This window comes from Notolabrus celidotus, chromosome 1, assembly GCF_009762535.1.
Source record: "Notolabrus celidotus isolate fNotCel1 chromosome 1, fNotCel1.pri, whole genome shotgun sequence".
Classification (NCBI taxonomy): domain Eukaryota; kingdom Metazoa; phylum Chordata; class Actinopteri; order Labriformes; family Labridae; genus Notolabrus; species Notolabrus celidotus.
Genome location: NC_048272.1, coordinates 15,195,332 through 15,219,504, shown reverse-complemented (window position 1 = coordinate 15,219,504; position 24,173 = coordinate 15,195,332). Strand labels below are relative to the sequence as shown.

Here is a 24,173-nt window from a genome sequence, read left to right as displayed (position 1 = left end):
AGAAAAATGCTCATGTTTAAAACCGTTGGGAATACTAAAACAAGTGGAGGAAAAACCCAAGGTGTGAATATATAAATATATATATTTTTATATGCAAGTACAGTTCTATCAAGTCTATGTTATTAGAGCAGATGTGCTGTCTTACAAGAGACATTGAGAGGGAGGTCACCAGCGCCTTGTGGGATACTGCTATCAAGCAGGAAGGGGGCTGTGACTTTGCATCCTCAGCTTACATTAGCGCACACCTACGCGTGCCATTCACTTTGGGACAAAGCGGCGCACACACAGAACATTTACTTTCACACAATGGGACTGCATTTCCCTTCTCTCATCTTGTCCTCTCTCTCTCTCTTTCTCACCCTCTCTCATCTTTTTTCTCTCCCGCTGCCTTCCACATCCTCTTATTTCCTCTTTTCCTCAACCTTTTGCTATCGCTAATGTGACACTTGCAGACAATAGTTTGTGCTGCATTTACAGGATCCCCACCTACTAATTAGCCAGAGCTCTCTGGGCCTTTGATCCACTGTCCCTGTGTGTTGGATGGCTTCCTGGTCTTTGAAGGTATACTGTGACGGAAAAGCTGCTTTCAACTACCCAGAATCCTTTGGCTCTGGCTGTGTGACTCGGCTTAGCTCACCACAGGCCTCTCAGGGAAAAGAGCTACCCTGCAAACGTGCACTGTGCTCCATGTGCGCTGGCACCGCTTACTGAGGGTGTGTGAGCTAGATAGTAGGCAGGAAATCTTGTGGTGCAATGGCACATTCTAAAGGACGTGCCGATTACACAGGGAAGGTGTTCAAGGTGAGGCTCTCCCATTTTGATGTGAACAGTGTGACCCTCTTGTATCCGACAAGTAGTGGGTCTAAGATCCCTCACTCATGTAACAGATTACCTACAAGCCCTGCCCTCTCTCATACCACATCTTGTGACACTATAGAAGCCCCATGGGATTGCTATGGATCACACCTGTGCTTAATATGATATGGTATTCTTAGGCGGGCTTGAAGTTGGTCAGATTAATTATTGAGAGAGATCAATATAAAAGTGGATAAATGATGGATGAACATTTATTCATTAAGTGTGATAATTAACCTCCTGGCAGAGTGCTCGAGGTAGTTTTATTTTACCACAATCTAAAACTACATCAGCTAAACATTCAAGTAACTTACATAGAAATGGATGAATGAACACTACAAAATCAAACCATGTGATGTTCAGAAAATCATCATCAGAGCAATACTCTCTCAATTCTTTGGATGTGTAATGCCCCAAATGGGCTGGGCATTAAATTTCATCATACTGAGTCTTTATCTACAAGGTCATCATGAATTCAGTCTAAGCTTGTCCTGAGGGGTAACTGAGGCACAGAAGTAGAGCGGGTCCTTTCGGAGGATTTACGGTTTGATTCCCAGCTCCAACATGTTGACGTCCCCTTGGGCAGGATACTGAACTTTAGTTTCTCTGAGGCATTGTGTGTCTGTAATGTTGGCCTTGCATGGTATCGTCGTCAGAGTTTAAACGTGTGTAAAGGCATGAATGCGGTTATGGTGGTTAAAGGACTAGATACGTGTTTGAATTAATGAATGAAACCTTTATTGCACCAATGGGAATTTGCTTTGTTCCAATGGCATGATAACACATGAATGACGAATGAAAAAGATATCAACAGCAATACAAGACAGACATTAAAAACAAAGTCATTTGAAAACTACATCATTGGGGCATTGCATGGTACCTTATGAGGAATATAAAGTGCCCAGTTCAAAAGCACTCGGCATGCAAATTACAGACTGCATCAGAGTTTGTTCAGCATCTGCATGGGACAAAGGGCGTGTTTGCCATTTTAGTCCACACTCTGGGCATTCTGTTCCAGCATCCTGTAGTTAAAGGTATTTACTCAGACCATATAAAAGTTTAGTCCATATATTGACATTGTTTTTGCTATTTTCTTTTGTATTTCTTGTAGATGCATGATGAATTATGGTGTATGTGTTGTGTGATAAGCAGTCTAAAAGCACATTTTGCATTATCCCCATGCAACCTGTGCAAACCCCAGGAAGAATAGATTCTGGTCTTTAGCATGAGTCAAACTATGTGTGACTAAAAAGTGTGGGGCAAAACACTTTGGAGTGCCCTAAAAGTCAGCAACACTGAATAGTATAGGGAGAGAAAAATACTGAAATATTGAATTCAGTCGGCTTCTCTTTCAATATTCCTCTTATCATGCAAGTGCTACACTTCCCCAGGTGCACCGAGTGGCACAATGCAGGATAAAAGGGAATAGAACTTATTATTCTTTCTCTATTTTTCAAAGGCACATTGTAAGCAGCACAAAGGGGCGAACTGCGGCATTTACAAATCAGTTAAGCCCTGAGGGAAATCTACTGGTGGGTGACATTGAAGTTAAAAGTGCACGGCGAGTCGGCCACACTGCTCTTCAAATCATACATCTGAACAGTATTTCTGTGTCTGATTTGACTGAAAGTAACCGCCTGTGCAGCTGAAGATGCTGCAGTGGGGCTACTATACCATCTTCTTATTGAATACAGCAACGCAGAGAGATGGAGGGACTGCAAACGCAGGCCATGCCAGTTTGGACGAGGTGCATCGATTCTGTCTGTTAGGCTGTGTTTCATCCTCAGTCAAAAAGCAGTTCTGCCCACTAAGCTCTTTTGAGATGATGGCACTCACAATAGGGCTTGCTTGTTCTGTCTGCTGCAAAAATCAAAGCAGATTAAATTCAATGCTCGAGCTGACAAAAGTGAATTTGTTAATGTGGAGCGCTTAGGAACCTATCTGAGCCAGTGTCTACAATGGGAGGCTTGTGCTCGTGGGTTTTGTTTGTGTTATGAAAGGTGAATGCAATAGTGCCAAATTTCCATGACAATGGGACATTGTGTTTTGTGCAGAGTTGCAATGTGCTAAGCAATTTGACACCAAATCAGTTCTGTCATTGCACTTGTTTTGCTTGATTCAACCATTTTTTCACTGACTAACCTTCACCTTGTGGGCTTCCTGTGTCCTTTCCTTGCCTCTGAGGATATCTTGCTACAAATACAGAATATCAAAGCAAGCACTGTTTCTAATATACCATTTTATGCTACTGTTTATAGCACAACAAATTACATAGCAATGCATTTGTAGGCCTTGATCAACTATTTATCATCATGTAAACAAAAACAAAACAGTAATCTTCTGATACTTTTTCCCCTTATTGACCTTTTTTAATATTTCAGTTATTGTATCACATGCAGCCACTGCATTGCATAATATTTTACATTTCTTTTTCCGCCCCTGCATACTAAGTCAACTGCAGCAGTAGCTATGGCAATAATGATAGCACATAATTAGGGTCTCATATCCCTTAGCTTCTTCCATAATTGCAGTCTCCAAACCAGAAATCTCCATTTGCATGTTTCTCACTGCGAGAGAAACTCATTAATTGTACACAATAAGGATTAGGAGTATGCAAAGCTTAACTGTAATGTGGGAGCTGGAGCTGAATAGGCCTTTTCTGTTTGCTGTAGCAGAGACATTCTCATCAGCTCCTCCTCCTTGTGGTTAATAATTGTGAAGAAGAATGTGTGGGTACAGATGAAGCTCGGATGTCTCCATCCATAAATTATAATATCTTCAGTGTTGTCTTTTGTACAGTGTGTAGTGTTCATTTTAGGTTTGATTGTGTGGCCTTTTTTTTGCTTGCTTCTTGAATATTACACACGTGATATCCCAACACGCTCTCAATATTATGATTAAAGTAACACTTGACCTCTTTTTGGCGTGTGCATAGCTTTGCATCAACTTAGTTAGAAAAATAGGAAAAGCTTGCTGACAATTTAATTTAAAAGTGACTAGTGGACAAACAGCTGCATGGGGGTTAGGTTTAGGCATCAGTACTACTTGTTTAGGTTTAGGCACTAAGACTATATGGGGAAAAATCTGGGTTCAAATAAATACTGATGTATGACTGTTTGTTACGTAACTTGTGTATAATATCTGGGATAATGTAGCCAGAGGGTGTATGGTTAAGTAGGAAGCAGACTCAGGGCATTTAGTTGAAGGTCTCATCAGTGCACACTTAATTAAAAGTGCAACCAGGAACATGCAAAACATCAACATGATGAAAGAATAATATGAACATAAGAAACTGAAAATAACTCATTTCACAACATAAGAAATCCTGGTGTCTGCTGCTAACTGTTCCCTCCCTTGAGGCATTCCTCTCCTTTTACCTCACAGGGTTAGGCCCCCAACTCATTATACACAAGGAAAAGAATACACATTATCACCAAGTTCATATAACACGAAACACAGTGTATTATGTATTATGACATCTGGAGAACTTAATGGTTACCATAAAAGACAATTACCATGAACAAATAAAAGCTGTGGTAAGGAGATTAATGTGAAATTACTGTTATACAAGTGACAAATTAAATGATTTAGTCCACTTTATCACATATTATGCTAATCAATCACTTTCACATATATGTATATAGATATATGTGTGTCAAGTGATCTGAGGTCAAAGTAAAATTTTTCAAAATAAAAGCCCAGGGAACTCAAGATATCTATCTATGTAGTGGGATAGAGGGACAGAAAGAGAGTGATAGAGCACACCAAATACACACAGACAGACTGTGTTTGTTTGGATTGGATAAGTTTTAGATTACTTTGTTTATTTAGTATTCATTTATCTTATCATGGTCTGGTTTTTGTTGACAAAGACTTAAACTCTTAGAGAAGAAAACTATTGGAGTTAGAAAAATACTCAAATAATGGATGGAGAAGTTTGAAGTCTGCTGCAGCCGGCAAAGACAGCAGACACATCTGAATAAACTGTGATTTAACTGTGGAGCGGACTGAAAAAATATTGTCTTGACATTGAATTATGTTGTGTCATTGTTACCCTCTGTAGATGTTTTGATTGGAAGATAACATCACACCATAAAAATAAAAAAATCGTATTCGGTGAACATTCTGTCCGTAATGGAAAGTGAGAAGACGCCCACCAGAAGCTTCACATACGTTTAGGAGATCGAAACTCAAAATGCTGAGTCAGAAGAACAAATCCAGTCTGATTTTGTTCTAACTACTCACCACCTCCCCTCTCTGTGCCCCGGCTTCTCAGGTCACTTCTCACTTAAATCCAGCGTCTCTCACTCTGACACGCAGTCTTGCTGCATCTGTTTATTCTGGTTATCCTTTATGCTTATATATCATCTTTTGACACAAAAAAATAATAAACAAGTCTTTAATTCACTGTATAAAGATACTATTTATTTTACCTATTTTACCACTGCCCTGCATTTGATTTGTTTACTTACTTTGGTGTTGCTTTCAAACTGTTTCTGTCTCTGGCTCAGTGTGGTAGGAGTATCTTTGTTTTCACCTGAGCTGTTGAATTTATGCATCTATATTCCTGATGTTGTTCTCCATGGATCTGTTGTTTCTTGATGCCTGCTGCAGATCAAATGTCCTTCTGGGTAATAAAATTGAAGACAGACACACAGACAAGAAGACAGTTTGGCATGCAGGGAGATACACTGACAGCAACAAACACACCATTAAAAATAAAGACTTACAAAAGCTATGATACTAATAACAGTAGAAATGTGTCTAATATCAGCAATAACTACTAAAATTATGATTATGTAGGTATGACTGATAATAATAATTTTCAAGCAGGTCCAAAGCAGTAGGGGGTCAATAATATTTCACATGTGTACTTAAAGCAGAGTATATGACTGAACTAACATGCATCATGCTACGTTACTTATGTACATTACATCAATGGGGGGCAAAGTGGGTGTCAGGACCTCATGGGGGGGTCGCCAAGTGCCTTCAAAATCTTTGAGAATTGCATATTTTATCAATTATTGTAAAAATCTAAGAAAATATACTCACATTTTAAATGAAGCTGTGTAAATAGAATGTTTTGTCAGTTTTCTGCTTCTCTTTGTTGCCACATGACCTCTGAGGTGATTGCAATAGATGAACTGTTAAAATTTAAACACCAGTTCACTTGTATTCTGCCTCTAGTCTTTTAAAAATTACATTAAAATAATATCAGGATTGCTTGGTTGTTGTGTTTTTTTGTGCTGCTCTCATGTCCATTTTTGGATTGGCCTATTAGTGCTTAAGTATGGCTGTGAGCAACATGTGACCACCTCAAGTGACAGTGGGGATCGCCAGTCTCCATTGCAACGTTACTTTGGGGGTCATTGGCTGAAAACTTTGTGAACCTCTGCATTACACAACTGTCAAACATTATGTAGTTAATCCATATTATCTCACTACAAAGATGTCCTTTTCTGAGAAGAATTAAACACAGACACCATGCTTGTTTAACCCATTCATGGTCCCCAGCCATCATCCAATGTAGACTCTCACATTTTTTTTGTCTGCTTCATCTGACTTCAACAGCAGATCCAAATACAAGCTAGGGGGCAGCATCCAGGAATTATGTTACAGGGTCACCTACAGTCATATTTTGACAAGTTGGGCCATTGAACATGCTGCTAATGTTTATTAACTTTGCAAAGAGAACAGGATGAATATCCATTTTCATAATTCAATCAGACCACTCTAATTTTAACGGTTTGAAATGTTTACTGCAGCAGCAGGACATTGTTTGTGTTTGGCGTCGACCCCATGAATTTTATTTTGACATGCAGAAATTGAGAAGTGCTAAGATAATATCTTAAAACCTTGGTAGACTTAACATGATCCATATTTATCAGACAAGTCCATAAAAATGTTTTATTTTAAGATGTATCAAGTAAAAAAAAAGAGCCTGAAATGCTAAGGAGTGAAACAAACTGCCAATGGGGTAAGAAAAATATACTTGTCAAGTTTACAAAATAAGAATAACATCTTAACAACAGATAATTAACAAGCAATTCATTGGAAGATTTTTCTACTCATTTCAACTCAGGCCTTATTTTTGGCGTGTAACATCTTGAAATAAGACACTTGTCTGGACTTGTCAGTTGACTGTGGCTTATAATGAATTTAATAAGACACTGTTTTACGAGAAATAAATCAAATACATTTGCTTCGTTTTGAGTGTTTGCAGTGTGGGGGGGCTGAGAGTTTGAAGGCAGAGCTGAGGGAGTGATCAGAATCTTGCAGCTCAAATAAACTGCCAAATTAAGATGCATTTGTCAAGTGATCGTGAGAATGACACATGCCAGGTGTGAAATCAGTGAAGCTGGAGATGCCTGCCTGAAGGAGCTCACAGGTATCACTCCATAAATGCAGCACAAAAATGGGAAGTAACAGCAGTTCAGGGTTGTAATTTGACAACATGTATGCACACACATGTAACCGGATCAGGAGGTGGGGCTTGCATTTCCACAAAGATGGATGTTGCCTGTACCAAACAGTGTCCCAGAGGAGAAAACATTTATTATAGAGAGTTTTTCTTTCATATCATTTCTCAAATTAAATAAGTAGAGTGCTGCTGCTGTACGGGCTGTGGTATAAAATAGGTGAAGATTAATCAGGGAAAACTCTATTACCACGACAGGAATTAATGTAAGAGGAAGTTGTGGCATGATGAATGTTTAAATGTAAAGTGGACAAAAAAGGACAAAAGTTGGGTGGGGGAAAGAAAAAAAATGCAGAACTAAGTCTCCCATGACAGAACCAGTCAGCATATCCCAGCGTGAGCGTCCCCACACTCCCTCAGGAGTTACTCCTTCTTCATTTATTTACAGCTGTCTGCTGTAGCACGCGCAGATAAACAACTCCTGAGAGAGGCCGATGCCACTGCCAGGGCCTCACCTAATGATTATGAAATGCATGATCAAATATGGTGTATAGCACTCCATTGCGGGGAAGTACACAACTTGTACACAAATGCACAGAAGGCTTAGCAAACCTAACTTCCCTCCCATCGAGCCCTTAATTTCCACACTGACAAATATGCACACTCAGCCTTCCAGAAAGCCTCCCCCTCTCTACAGATGGAAATAACGCTTTCCTCTCTAAATTATACCAGCAACATCTGTCAGTGGCAAACTAGGTTTTTTGGTGGCCTTCCATCAGGACATTTCTCTGCTAGAAAATGCAATAAAGCCAGTGCGGGGTTTGTTTATGCTGGAGACTTAACCCACAGGCTGCAAAAAATGCTCATAAGTAGTTGTTAGTTTCTTTTTGTTTCCACCACAAGGACACAGCAGCAGAAGAAGAAGCATCTGTTTCCTACCTTTTCGCAATGTTTGAACATCAAAACACTTCTGCAGTTACTTTCAAGAGGAACCTTATTGCTCTAACCTTGAAGGTTTCAGCCTGAGTGTGTTCTCATAACCCACGACAGCACAGTTCAAACCCATGCATAGAAACACAAAAGCTTCAAACACACATTTGTTCCATACCCCGGGGCTGCCAGCACTGTTCCTAAACAAACGGCTTGTTCCCCCGACAGACTTCACTCCTATTATACACTGCCAAGTCAAGATCTGAAATTGTTATTCTGTGTATTCCTCAACTTAACATGGGAAACATGCACAATATTGGATTAGAAAGCTAATCTAGAAGCCTGTTTTAGCATGCATTGAGGGATAGATTCAAGTGGGGGTCTGTAGATTGTTCAAACAGATGAGCTGGCTCGCGTGAATGTGCCTGCGTTCCACTCTTCAAATTTGGAGATAGAAATCAGACAATATGGAAATCATGTTAAATTTGTTCTGTGTGAACCCATGGATGAAAGATTGTGCAGCTCCAGCGATGCAGGAGCTGACAGCAGGAGCTATGTAATTAGAAAAGGACACATATAAAGTCATATTTAGTTAGAATAAAGTGTCTGTTAGAGGAAAATCTTAGCATATCTAGTTTTCTCATGTAGCTTCCTGCAGTTCATATAGCTTTTTTTATATGAAGGGCCCTCTGTGTTTATGATCATTGGCATTAATTGCATATGCAAAATGTGCAGGGATAAGTATAGAACTATGTAAATCTACTGTTCTCATCTGTGCAGGATAACTTCAGCTGCAGCAAAATTACAGTTGTTGCAAGAGTCTTGGGGCCTTTCACTCCTCTACTCTATTCAAGCTTCAGATAAACTATATTTAAATCAAAATAAGGAGGAACTATCATTGTTTACCTGCCAGTGTAGTGGTGTTGCCAAACCTTGAGTCCAAATGAGTCTCAAGTCCTCATTATTCGAGTCTGAGTTTGAGTCCTCATCATCTGAGGATTTATAACATCGACTTCCACTAGATCCCTGTCCGGTCTGTCTCCAATCCACTGTAGTCCGGCTACATGCTCTCTTGTCCTTCAACACCCATTGGTTGCACTTTCAGAATGCAGTACGGAGCAGGACCACCGGACAGCTGGAGTCATATGACCAAGGTAATTACTGAATCAACGATTACCTGACTCCTCCGTTCATCCATGTTGTCTTTATTGGCCTCTGAAAACCTCTGACCTGTTGACTCCAGGTCTGGCTCTGCTCATCATGACAGTTTGTTGTTGTAGTTAAGTAAAAAACGATCTGCCGATGATACGGATTGTTTTATTCTGATAATTAACTGGGTGTTTTAATTTTGTATTCGTGCCTGACTTCCTGTCATGCTCGAGCTTCTCTGTTGAGATATATGAGTCGTGCTCCGGCATCTTCGAAAAATAGAAGTCTTGCGTATCTGATCCAGAGGGCTACGGTGTGCTGTGTCAGAGATGCAGCAACGGAGCGGATCCAGTGGAAGTTAACACATTGATTAGAATAGAAACCTGTCAGATCTGGTGCTGTGACGGATCAGGGACGGATGTGGAGTGGAATTTGGCCGTAAGGAGCTCTGTCTCGCTTGTCTGGAAGTTTAAATTGTCAGTGACACCACAGAGCTGTGGGCCTCTCACTGAGAACTTCCAACAGATGCATATTCGGTCCAGAGCCAATCAACTCTAGAGACGTTATACTTTATTGTCATTGTACATCATCCAACCCAAAGAGCTAACACAAACTATCTCAACAACATACGTTATGAATGCTCTTTAGACTGGAATACCTTGACTATTCTGTTCTGTTGGGAATGGCAGGAGAAGGGAGAGCAGCTAAGATTTAAAGCTTGAGATGTCAATCTTCCATCATCACCTGATTAACAGGCAGACACCCACAGACTCACACAGTCTCACAGAAATACACCCACATGCTTCAGGGAGAAGACAGCTGCATAATACAACAAGAATAATACACAATATATGACACAGGGTCGTAAAAAAGTACCCAACTTCTTAGTGGTCAGTTAAATTTAAGAGCAGAACAGCTAACTGAAAATGATGTCAACTAGGTTTTTAGAACAATTATGGCTGAGGATTTAACATTTAACAAAAATAATAGTCACCTCAGAGCAGAACTCAATCCTGAAAGCATGCACTGTTTAGTTCACTGTCTAAGAATTAAGTCCACCTTCATTCACTTAATTCACAACATGCAAATCTCAGCTTTTGTCTGCTTCCACTTTGAGGCATTCGTCATCAGGAGAACAGGTCTCCAGGAGAGAGGGAATCATTTTCAGATTTGACTTAAGAATTTGATGACTCTGGACTCGACCAACCAAAACAAAACCACAACAACCCCAAAAACAACAACAACAACAACAGTAAAACACATACAAACTAATTGAAACACTAATGACTCACTGTGGCTTGATTTGGACTTGAGCCTGATGACTTCACTCCCCCAAGACCAAAGCAGAGGGATCCTGTTTGGCAAGAACAGCATGTTCAGAGAAACAGCAGACATTAAGGAGCATTTTTAAATTGTACCAGTGAAGTGCTTTTTGATGGATGTTTGTGACTTAATGGTTGGATTCTTTCTTGTTTTTCTGCTGCCAGTCTTAAGATATGAAGGAAGTTGAGAAATCAGAGGGAGATATTACGTGATAAATGAATCTACTTTTTATTTCTAATAGAGAACATATTAAAACAGTATTTCTGAAAAAGTTTCAACTTATTGCATTGGTGAAATGACAGCTACACTATGTACACTGTGTATAATCCTGAATCCAAAAGGTTAGTAAGAAAAAGTTGTATGATGTTAGAAAAAAATGAATGTATGAATAAATACATTTTAAAAACCTGAGGGAACATCTCCCAACTAATGATTTTAATTTTCAACAGGTTTTAATTTTTCAACAAGGGCATTCCAGAGAGTATTTCAGAAGTAAAGATTGGAAGAGGTTCACCAACCTGTGAGAGACTGCGTGGGCAAATAGTTCAACTCTTTCAGAATTAACGTCCCTCAGCATAAAAATGTGATGCCTAACCATGCAATGAGGAAACCATATACAAACATGATCCAAAAATATTGGCGACTTCACCGGGCCTGAGTCAATTTAAGATGGACTGTGGTCTTACAAATCAAAAGTGTACATTATTTTTGGAATTCATGGACGCTGTATCCTCCACTCTTAAGAGGAGGGGGATGACCAAGCTTGTTATCAGCACACAGTTCAAAAGCCAGCATCCATAATGGCATGGTCAAATGTCCCTTTCTTGCCTGGTTAAGGATTTCCGCTCAACAGTTCTGGGTCTGCTTTTGATTTCATGTGCCAAATATTTGAATAGGTGACCACTTGTGACTGCAGGCAGGACATTTCTGCTACAGAGCCATGCTGTTGTATTATGTGCAGAATGTGGTTTGGCATTATCTCATTTTCTTGTTGTATTATATAAGGAAAAAGGTATTGTCTGAATGGCAGCATATGTTTCTCGGAAACCTGTATATGTTGTTCAGTATTAATAGTGCCTTCCCAGATGCGTAAGCTACCTATGCCATGGGCACTTAACACTTTCAAAATGCCAGAAACTGCTACCCAAACGTTTAGAGGGTGTTGTTGAAAGACTAGGTGATGCATCACAATGGTAAATATGCCCCTGAGCTAACTTTTTAGAAACATGTTGCCAGCATCTTTGCATAATTTAAGTTATCTGATTTTAAAACCATCAAAACATGCCATTACCAACATTGTTATACTGTGTCCCAATTACTTTGGAATTGGAGTTGCAAGTCTGGGTTTCATTGCCCCCAGAAATCAAATGACGGAGTCATTTGGAAAGGCCACATTGGGGTCTTGGTTTCCCAGTTTGATTCAGAATGGATTTTCGATTCCAAACCTGAGTATTGATTGAATAAATAGAAAGCGGCGCACTATTTTCAGGCTCCTCAGACTCCATTAGCTGCTGTGGGGGGTTTGTACTGCTGCATTGTGAGTTAGTCAGCTGGTCTTGTTTCTTGAGGCTGGAATCAAGTCCTCAAACATCATCGTATCACTGATGTGCTTAAGAGTACTCACAACTTGATAAACAGCATGCCATGCACACATTTTATTTCAACTTTGTGGATCAGTTTACAATCATAATTTCAATTCACAGTGAATCCTAAGCCTAAGATCTATCATGTACTCATACTTGTCCATTAAAATTAAGCAATTACTTGTGAGCCCTACAAGGCTTTATACAGTAGCTGAACCAAAACTACAACCCTTGAAAAATATCATACAATGTAGCAGAAATCACAAATAACATCTGCTCACAGAGGAACTGTCCAAAACAACACGTTGGAGCAGGGTGCAGAGGATTTATCCTTTCTTTAGCCTTTGTTTTATGAAGAGGAGATATTAGTGTTGACATGAAAAAAAGAGAAACCAAAGATTTCTGGTGGTAAGGTTGAGGAAAAAAACACTATAAAGTATGTGTGCACCCCTGAGAGGCAGAGAAAAACTAAAAAGGAGATTTAAAAAGGAATAAGGTGTACCAAGACTGCAAGTTAAGGAAAAATGTTTAAAAAGAAGCCCCCTACCAGGCCCTTTAAACTCACCTTTGCCAAGTTTGTTTACCTCAATGCCTGTGCATGTCAAACTATTGCAGAGCTGCAGGACTAGACAGTTGTGAAGTGAAGCAGTAAAAGAGGGCCTTATTGATCATTCCTGTCTATGCTAGGGGACTACTGAGCTGAAAACATCCAATGTGCAGTGGATGAGTGCTTCTTGACTGAGTGGCATAGGTCACATAGCAATAACAGTCCAATTTCTTCTGTTAGAAGCCTTTCCATGCTATTGTTTCCATATGTTCCCTATACCATTTTGTGTTTGGATGAAGTGTATATCATAGCAGCTCATATGAACACCCACACACGAATACGAGCTGCATTGCTGCAAAAAAAGAAGAAAAAACAGGAAAAACAACAACAACAGTTATTGTTTGTAATTCCCAGCTCAGCAAGATCCTGTATGTCCACTATTATAAGGCTTACAAGCTGAATACAGGGGCCTGTTCGCTGCACTTATTGCAGAAGAGGCTTGTTTCAGTTCTTTTCTTTGCAGACAGTCATAATAGTTTCAGATTCCTATAGCTTCTGTAGGATATGTTTGGAAGCAGCGTGTGCAACAGGAGAAAAGATATATGTTATTTAATTCTCGAATCATATGTTTTCAGCTGAATAGGACAACATAAGATGAGCTTCATGCTCCTTACTTCTGTGTTTTTCCAATTTTGTTTTTTATCAGAGATGTGTCGTCTTATTTTGTGAAGCTGATGCACCTTCATAATTCTTTCAACCTGGGTTGTATCCACATGTTTGAATGTGTTTGTCATAAGTTTCTCCAAAAATCATAAGCTACTATAAGATACGATAAGATAAGATAATATTTTATTGATCCCGGGGGGGAAATTTGCCTGTTGCAGCAACACATGGTGTAAATAGTTATTATTACAGGCAAAAGGTGAATATAAGTCAGGAGTGACAGGTTGACATGGTGAGATTAGGGTTTGGCTAGAACAGATTGTAAACAATATAAATAAATAAATAAATACATATGGGTATGTAATATGACTGTATGAAGAGAAAGAATAATAGTCAAAATGTACTATATAATAGTACCATGATAAGTTGTAATAACAAATAATAATATAATATGTAACATAGTATAATAAAAACAATTATATAATCTAATGTAATAAGCAACATAAATGTTACGTAATGTATGAGACATGCATTTGTGGTCTACATATTTAAGTCGGTGCCTTTACCAAGAATCTCTGGACTCATGAAAACACCACAATCTCATGATTAAAACAGATAAAAAAACAACAACAATAAAATCTATATAACATTATCGTGCTCAATAAATGTATAATGGTTGGTTTACTCATATTTCAGATTCAATTTCCACAGACTTAATACTTGAAAACGTCGAAGGATGCGGCTTTATCTGATACACACACACACACAAACTAAGCAGCACAGAATGCACTGGGTTCCTCACCTGGCAGACATGGCAAAATTGAACACTATGACTCTGCCTCAGACCTTGGATCAATAACACCAGATCGATAATGTGTCTAGTTTACACTGGCCTTAAGAAGCTGACAGAAATTCTTCTGCTTTCATGGACAGTGCCACAAAAAAGAGAAGACATATTTAAACTTCTCCCGACTTTTACTGCTCCTGGAAAGGCAGCAGGGGTGTTATTTGCACTCTTTGCGGGATTTCTATTGATACATCACAAAATCAGTAAAAAATAAGCAGAATGACGAATGCATGCCCACACAGGAAGAAAGATCTCATGATGAGAGTTTGCACTAATTGGTAGCCATAGTGTCACATCCTCACTTGGTCCCTCCTGCCAGAGACAGTTTTAGACTTATAGGAAACAGAGCATTACACAGAACTGAAAATAAAATGATTTCCAACTGTTAACTGTGAGACTAAACATTATTGAAACAAACAGCATGTGTGATATCGTTTTGCTACAGAACATTGTGAGCCTCCTTTTTTAAGCAGGGGTGGTTTTAAATAACTGGAGAAAAATGTCCAAGTTTAAGCACAGAAATAGGCTTGGTAAGAGATTATACAACTGGAGGAGGCAATCTCAATGACTGTGTGGTAACGCAGCACAAAACTCAGATAATACATTTTAATATTTATCATATATATTGTATAGTATGTTTGATTTAATACATGATTGGCTTGCTAATTCAATTAAGTCAGTGGTTAAATCAGTAAAGCATTGGTTTACTACAGGTAGTGAAACAGTTTAACAGCTGTTGGTTTAAAGCTCCTGTAAGGAACTTTTGGCTCTGTCAATTTTGGCACCCCCTGTGAACAAAGTGGGCAAGTCTTATAGCTTAGCTGATATTGCCTTGTATGTAAAATTGTAGTGTTTTCTGACATGGAATGTAATGTCTCTTAATCTTCAAATGTATAACTTAGCTGTTAAAAAAGATAGAAACATGGTATTTGTCCAGGATGCTTACATTCATTGCTTGCATTAAAAACTACTACTACACACACACACGCACACACACACACACACACACACACACACACACACACACACACACACACACACACACACACACACACACACACACACACACACACACACACAGTCACAGTCACAGTCACAGTCACAGTCTTGTCGTTGATGGTCCTGATTGCTTTTGCAGGTCATAAAGAGGCTTCAGAATTAATTTCAGTCGGTTTCATTACCAGATCAAAACTCATCACAGTGGCATCCAGCACAGCTCAAGTCTGACTGGCACTTTTACATGAAAACTCACTAAGACTAAGAAAGAGACAGAGATCCCCTAATGCCCACATGAACCATTATTTGTAATCACTACCTTTTAATAAAGCAACATTGAAAATGTTGTATTATGGGATATCAAGTCAGCTTGGATGTGCTGGCCAAGGCACCAATAGATGTTGCTGAGACAGACAGATAGGCTGATAGATAGAGGGAAGTGCCTGATGTATTCACACAATTCTAGCATTTTCAATAAGCCAACGCTACTAATATCTAGTGCCAGTACAACTACGTTTAACATAGGTAAACAGGCTGTTTGGAGTAACTTTGGACGATGTACAAATCATATAATGTTTTTTCAAAAATGACTGCATAAAGCTCCAGTGAGGAACTGGAGAAACTAGGTTTGTGTTGGTTTTGACGACCCCTGTGAACGAAGTTGTGCCTCGTCTATCTTTGCTAATTTTGACCTGTACATGTTAGCAGTCTGTTTTTTAAATAAAATTTTATTATTAAACCTTTATTTAACCTTTATTTAACCAGATACAACCCATTGAGATCAGGATCTCTTTCACAAGGGTGACCTGGCCAAGAGGTCAGCAGCACGTCATAAAATCAGTTATACGAAAATGACAGTACAAGTTAAAACATACAATTTATAGATGCATTGTTTTACAATAGGAATAAGAGGTGCGAAGGCTGTAACAAAACAACAAACAATACAAAATCTCATCTTATATTAAAGCTAGGGATGGTAGTCATGGAAAACTAGCATTAATTTGAATGTAGCATTTCCTCAGGACTCCGTCGAACCCCTTCCCCCGTTCTCTCGGAGCTCCCCCAAAATGACGCCCCCGCTCACATGCACGAGTGCCGCTGCTTCGCGACCATATGATCATGACTGATTTAAAACCGGTCCTCAGCACATCGTTTGTGTTTTGCACTATGTCAACTCATGTCTCACTCAGCGGTAAGAAAACACCTAAACATTATCATAGTGAAAGTTAAAAACACCAACAAACATGAAATGTACGCGCAGGAGGCGGGTAGGAGATGGGCAGAACGGCAGGACGGGAGTTGATTGGTTTCATATTTTGGCTCCTGATGGCAGGGATTGGTTGGTGTTTTCCCAGGTTTACTCCAGCTGTAGATAGCAGCTTTTTTTTTTCGCTCTTTTTTAAGAACACATAATGTATTGATTGCCATTGGGACATAAAGATCATTTTAACCAGTATAACAAAAAAGTGTATCTAAATCTGACTACCAACCCTAGCTTTAATCATGGATACTTGTTGCTATTGAAAATGTGAAACAACAAAACAAAACAGCTGTATCTGCACTGTGCTGTTAATCACCTCATCCATTGCCTACCCTAGGGCAGCAGTTTCAGACATTAAAAGTAAGGAAATAGAAGTAGTCAATCTTGATTTATGCTGTTGTTTGCCTTTTTAGCCCACAAAGAGGCATCAGTATCCATTTGGGTGTTTGTTTCGAAACGATAGAAAATCTCCTCAGGAGCTTTAATAAGAAAAAAATTTAATGATAAAGAATAGAAGAACAAAACAGCTACATCAGATGTACATGCCATTTGATTTATTTAAAAATGTTTTTAAAAATCCCCCCTATGAATTAGATAACTTTGACTTCAGTGTATCCTATTATTATTAATATGCAGCGCAGAGGTTGCAATTTAAACCAGTGTTGATCTTTCATTCACAGTGAAGCCTGCTACGACAGGATTTATAATGAACAGTGGAAACCTTAATTGCTTGACCAGCCGAACGACAGGACTGTTTGGTGTCCTATCAGGCATCCATAAAATACACCCAGGCTGAGTGACACAAACTCAAAGTCTTCATTGGAGCTGCAGAGGGAACTTTTCCTGTCAGCAGTGTCAGAAAACACAGCCTGAGTTATTTACTTGTGTACAGTGCAGCCCCTCCTGAGTCCATACTTTAGGGACAACAGGAAAACTAAAAAGCTACCAAATCAGATTAAACATAATCCTTTAATCGTCTTCAAAAGGCAGATGCAATTTTGTGCAATTAAGAAAAAATTGATCCTCAAGATATTTGTGGTTGCTCCATGTCTCAAATCTCCATGCCAAATCTGGAAGCTTATATTGCAATCGATTTCCATTTAAAGAATCTTGACTAGAGGATCTTTCCACTGATATATACCCCTTTTGTCTTCTTTGCATAATGCTTGACAAAATTTGGTAAGGAATTTGTATTGATCTGATTGCTGTTGTCTTTTCAAATTGATACAAAGCACAGGGTTAAACTACAGTGAGCCGTAGTGTGTCGTCGGAGTTCTTATTTAGAATATTTGATAAAAAAGAAAAATGAGGTGCCGTTTCAAAGCTGAGGCCAAATTTCAATAAAGTGAACTACTAAAGCTCCATTTTTACTGCTAATGATTTTTCAAACCAAGCAATACATCATCCTCCGATTTATTTTGACCGGATACTCCAGCTCATATTTGAACACTGTGAGACTGAGCAAGGCAGCCAATGCAGTGACCTCGCTGCTATCTCCGCCGCCCACACTTCTTCTGTCTGCAGAGTATTTCTGCAATGGAAGATGACCGCAGCGGCTCTCAAAGAGGACATGGTGTTATTAGGAGTGGTAATACAACACTCTTGACATGCGCATAATTGTCTTTGGCACAATGTGAAATCATCACAACCCAATGTCAGGAGCTTTCAATTCAGCCAAACACAAAGTTGGGTTCAATTAGAAAAAGTAAAACTTTGATTAATTACAGTCTGTTAATATGGTTGGGGGGGGGGGGGGGGGAGTTGCCGGAAGCTTTCATAGCAGCCATCAATTCGCCTTCAAATGAAAGTTTTAAATTCAAAGCCTCTTTTTTTTTCCACTTTATGTCCTCGTCAGCACAGGAACGTGTCTCCCTATGCAGGGGGGAGTGTGTGATATTACTCTGTCACTCCAAGCTCCGGTTATCATTTCCTCTGAAGTGTCGGCACTGGAAGAACATAATGGCCCTTGTCTCCACTCCTCACCCTCCGATCCGCCTGATTATGCCCTCCTCCTCACCAGACAAATGCCAATCTGCTTTTCTTTTTTTTTCAGCTTCACAATTAACAAAAGGCCCTTATTTGAAGAGGAGGGCATCTCATCCCAGTAGTGAATACGGAGATCATTCTGTCATGAAGGGAATGTCACTCCACAATTGAATCTCAATCCGCTTCTGCAGGGCAAGGGCAGGCAGGCTTATCCTGATGGGAGGAACCTCTACAGGGCAAATACTGTTAGCTCCACCATTGATAATCTTAACTGTTGGAGCCAAGTTTAAATGGGCCATAAAATGTACTCACTAATTGATGCAGTGTAAAGGGCAGGCAGCACTGGCAGGGAGTCACGTAGACTGAGAACTGGCTAGTTGCAGTTTTACATCCATATTAAATGTTATACAGTGGAATTGCTAACTTACAAAATGAATTTATATGCTGTACAATAAAGTCGTCCCTGAGTTTCTACCCTGAGTTTATGACAGATATTTAATATAATATTCCAAAGCTCTAAACAGTTTAAAAGCTCTTAATCTGTCTCTGATAATTTTGAGTTATAGTGTTCTGAACTGAGAAGCTGACCACCTCATCTTTAGCATGACGAGCGTGGAGTTACGTTCCCATTCTAGTCAATGCTCAAGGGTCCACAGGGCGCGTGGCGTTATGTTACAGCTCTGTCTCGGCAGCGTGCCCCCGTGCCGCTCCGCCAGAGATACGCTTCAAGTCTATTTTTGACGGAGCCCGCGCCCAGCACGTGTCAATATGTACAGAAAAGAACAACCTGGACAGGAAGTCAGGCACGAATATCACATGCAACATCCCCCGATCTCAAAATAAAACACCATATACGGACTCCCGACCGTTTAAAGATCATTTAGATCAGAAACTCTCATCGATGTATGGATGGATGTAAGATACAAACAGCCACATATCTGTGATCCAGGTCAACTACAATAGGACTGTAAGATGATAACTGTGTTGAAAGGTAACAGAACAACAAAATAGAGTCAAATTATTATTATTAAATTCATCTAAACCTGCAAAAACGAAACTGAACAGTTACGCAGCATACGCAGTGATGATTAAAGCTGAAAAGTAATGGAATACTGTCCAAATGAGCAGAAATTCAAACAGAAAGGCTCTGTGATCTGTTGTTTGTATGTGGTTCTCTCTATGCTGGATCCAACTGATCCTGCCTGCTCTGCACTGCGCTACGCTCCCAACTAGATTCCTGTGGACCAGGGCGCGAGCCCTCGGACGGAGCAAACACGCTGCGCAGCCTTAATGTGGCGCACACACATCCTGTGGACTCCCCGGGTAAAGGGCAATTTTGGCAAAAAAGAAATGGGGCAGCCCACCTTGTGAAGCAATATTAGGAATAAAAACATAAAGGTTGACCAAAAGTTAGGCTGAGGCAGCATTTTCAATTTGGTGCCCTCCATCGTTGGGCTTCCAAAAGCCTCTTCAGAAACCAATGGGTAACGTTACTGAGACCAGGTCTATGTTTCATCCAATTTATGACTCTATGACAGGTGCAGGGGTACCAATCATCTTTACCTCCCCTGTCCATTCAAGTGGATCCTACCATGTAATGTAGGAGGTCAAGCAAAATGAGTATGAATAAAGTGAATAGCAGATAAGGTCATGGATAAAAAGAAAATAAATCTCCAGGCTGCTGCTGCAAAAACATCTTGAGATGGAACATCATTTATCGAAGGCAAGAGTGTTGCTGATGCTGGCATTGATGCCACATGCTGTTAGTTACAGCAGTCATAACTTTAACAGTGTGACAGAAGACAACTGCAAAGGCTGATTTTTAGAGTGGGTTGACTTGTTCGGAGGCCAAATGTAGTCAAAATGTAGTCTATAGGGATGTGTCAGAAACTGCCATATCAGCCACCTGTTTGAATATCCACTTTATGGTAAAAAAAATATACATGCTTACAGCCTGTCATCAAAAAAATTGATTGGCGTCTGGCTTTTTTCCTAAATATGTCAGCAACAGGGGGTAAATATATGCAATGTTTTAGGCCCATTTTAAATCATATTAAGGCATAAAACAGTCACTTTGACTTTGGCATTGTCAATTTGAAACCATGAACCTCCAATGTTTTTGCTTTACTGGGAAAATAAATCTTTAAACATGTCGATCAAAAGTTAGGACTAAAGGGACAACGGTGCACTAGTGGGCTAGGTGCACCCCAAATACAGTTGCTGTTGTCCTCGACACAGAGGTCGCTGGTTCAACTCCCGGCCGTGATCATTTGCTGCACGTCTTCCCTTGCTCCCCACATTTCCTGTGTCTCTTCAGCTGTCCTATCAATAAAGGCAAAAATGCCCCAAAAAATATAACATATATAATGACAGAGGGACACAAAACCATGTTGACTCTTCACCATTTATCAATACTCATAATCTAGAGCTCCTTCCATTTGCTAAACACACACTCATCCAGTGAACAAACTCATAAAGCAGGGCTTTTCTTTAACGGTGTTGCAAAAGCTGCTGCAGGCATATCTTCAACTTATTTTTATTTTCTTGACCTTAAAATGTTCTTTGCCTTTTTGTCTGGTATTTTCATGCAGAGCACAGCCTTTATTGTACAGGTTGAAGGAGAGGCGCAACGAGATGGGGGTTGCATGCTAAGAAGATAACACAAACCAATGTGTTGGTGGTTTAGTTCTTTTAAAAAAAGGCCTTATGTTCTGAAAGACAGTTTAAGGAAGCCAAAAGTCACTCCTCCTGTTGTGACATTGGAGGGTGGTCTGCCGGTGTCCTTGCCATTCGTAGCTTAGGTCTTCTGCACACTTCAGTGCACTATGAAGACAGTGATTCCTCTTTTGGTGTTAATTAAAAACTGTGTTCCATTAACCTGTGATGCCTACCTTCAATAAAAGCAGTTAATACACTGGTGACAAACTGTACTCATGTTGAGAGGGTCAAGATTGTAGTTGATTACTCAATCAAAAAAAGAGCGCAAAGTTGATTTTTGATTCACTACCAGTAATGGTCCAGCCTTGAACTTTGGTATAGAGATTAAGTCAAAACAAGCATGTTTGGAGTTTTCTTTAGAAGTATATTTTGTGAAAAAATGTTCCCATCAGCACTATCAATGCAGAGTACCTCCTTTGAAAACTTGACTCTTTTGTCTGTGCTGCGTTATGAATCCTTTTACCAGAAGAAGTCTTCAATTATGTTGTACTAACATTTGAATTTGCAGAAAAGAAGGTTGGAGGTCCTTTTACACATTTCCATTTGTACTAATTCAATAAATTATTCAAGTAGACATCTTGCCTTTGTGGCTCTGAAACTTCAGTCAAGTGAATTTTAATTTATTTTACATTGTGTCTTGTGATGCAAAGAATGAAGGTCCCATGAGTGAATAGCGGGTGAGATTTTCACCTTCACCTTCTTTCCAGCGCACAACACATCCAACAAAATTAATTGGAATGAGCTTCTAAATGTATTCCACAGCCTTCCCGGTTCAAGGTGAGAAATTGTGTTAGTGAAGCACAAAGGGCAAAGGTGAATCATTTCCAAGTGAGAAATGTAAACAGCTCACTTTAATCTCAGTTTAAATTATTTCCTGGACCACACAGAAACTGCTGTCGAGATGAGATTACCTCTGTGGCTAAAATACAACAAATTGAGCTTGTTTCACTTGATTCTGGCAGGCTATTGAAGGTCATCACTCCTCATTTCCATTTTGATTCAAACACACACAAAAAAGACACTCACACTGCAATTGAGCCGTTCATGGGGAAATCCATTTCTAATAGCTGCTTGGTTCAATATATTTTGTCTCAGGTGATGATAATAAAAAATGATACCTCACAGGACTTATTCTAGGAGTAACCACAGTGTGACTATGGATGTGACCATTCCGAGCCAGTGCACCAAAATGACTACTCACTAAGCTTTTTGAAGAAGCCGTCACACACAGCACACATTCACACAGATGTGCGACTGGCTCCCTTTGCACACAAGCCAAGCTGCAGATCATGCCAAGCTGCTGTCATTCCATGACACAACGACCATGGCTTGAAAGGTTAGCCAAATGACAAATGAGGAAAATACACTGTGTTCATTGACAAGCGTGCAAATTAGATTGGTTCCTAAACAATTAGAGTTTCCTGTGTTCCAGCCAAATACAACATGTTGTTCCAATTGGATATATAGGCCCATTAATCATGATTGGATAAAGATTAATGTTGTCTCTGCCCAAAGATAGCACTGTGGATTTTTTATATCCACAAACTGGCATATGTAACTCACATTGTACAGTTAGTGCAGCAGAGTTAAACAAAGTGAATAACTGTAATTGTTGCCATATTAGAATGCAAATGCAAATTTTACAAGACCAAAGGGAACTGCGTGCATGAAATAAATTAAGCTGTAGAGCTAATCTGAAGGTAATTTGCGATTATATAAATGGTATTTGTATGCATTGATACTTGCAACAACAAAAAATAAGGTTGTTATTTGAAAGATGTACGTAATTTTTTTTTTTTTTTTACTCGATCAACAATATTTTTAAACGGCATTGTAAAATGTTTTCAAACTCTGAACATGTTTCAAATTGCCATTTTGACCTTTTTTTTATGCCAGCTAACTAGCTAACTAGTGGTTAGCTAGTGAACACAAGCAGTTTATGAGATACATACTTGTCTCAGACCCTGGTGGAGACCAAATTGGTAATAAAAGGAGAGTATACCGTCAGATACCAAAAAAACACGGGATAAATGCATGCCCTACATGACTCTGTCATAATATGTTACCTATAGTACCTATTAGATGCCCAAAATATTAAATACAAAAATGATTTCAGTTTTTAATGGATAGTTCTGTTTTTTGAGGAGGGGATGAGGCACTTGTCAGTAAGTTTAGTACCCACAGAATATCCTGTTCAGCTCTATTAGCTGAGCAGCTGGACAGTGCACTGCAGGCGGAGGAATACGTGGGTTGCGTCTGCAAATAGTGCTAAAACAAACAGAATTTCTAATGACAAAGTTAAGCTCTTAAAATGTAAAAATGTAGTATATACACACCAACATCAGTGTTTGGGTCAGACTTTCTTCAGATTATCAAAATTAAATGGCAGAGTTGACCCTGTCTGTGGCGGTTGATAGCCTTGCTTCCATGCTTGTTTTACACCGTGTTTCTCAACAAAAGGTCTGAGCAGACTGGGATCTCCTTAGGGTAATACACTTACTATTGTCAAGGGCCTTAAATAACCCCACTCCAAAAAAGTGAACTATAATTTTAACATACCCCCAATATGTGTTACAATAATCTTACCCTTTATTTAATACAAAAGCCAACTCTTTCTATAGTGTTCTCCAGCTTGTATTCTTCCTTACATACAGCACCTATGGCATTTTATCATGATACACCCTCTTGTTCCCCTCTGTAATTTTCTGTTAAAGTGTATTTTTTAACAGTTCCCAAAGCTCCAAGTGAAAAGCTTTCATTTTGGAGTATTTGCAAAAATCCCACTTGACTTGAATTAGACAGTTTCAGTAAGTCCATTTTAATATGAGCGCTTGCAACGAATGTCACCAGTGAACCGCTGACACAAATGAGTTGTAGAAGAATGTAATTTCGAGGAG

General features: G+C 39.4%; 1 long non-coding RNA gene across 1 annotated transcript in view; it reads right to left on the bottom strand.

Annotated features, from left to right (window-relative positions):
• Positions 1-1,622: 1,622 nt before the first annotated feature.
• The window catches only part of LOC117829992, a 123,895-nt gene continuing 101,344 nt past the window's right edge, over positions 1,623-24,173 (bottom strand). The window contains exons 3-5 of the long non-coding RNA XR_004634718.1: positions 10,645-10,706; positions 5,393-5,482; positions 1,623-2,715 (exon numbers count right to left, since the gene is read on the bottom strand). This is a non-coding gene — a long non-coding RNA (uncharacterized LOC117829992). The remainder of the gene's footprint in view (positions 2,716-5,392; positions 5,483-10,644; positions 10,707-24,173) is intronic.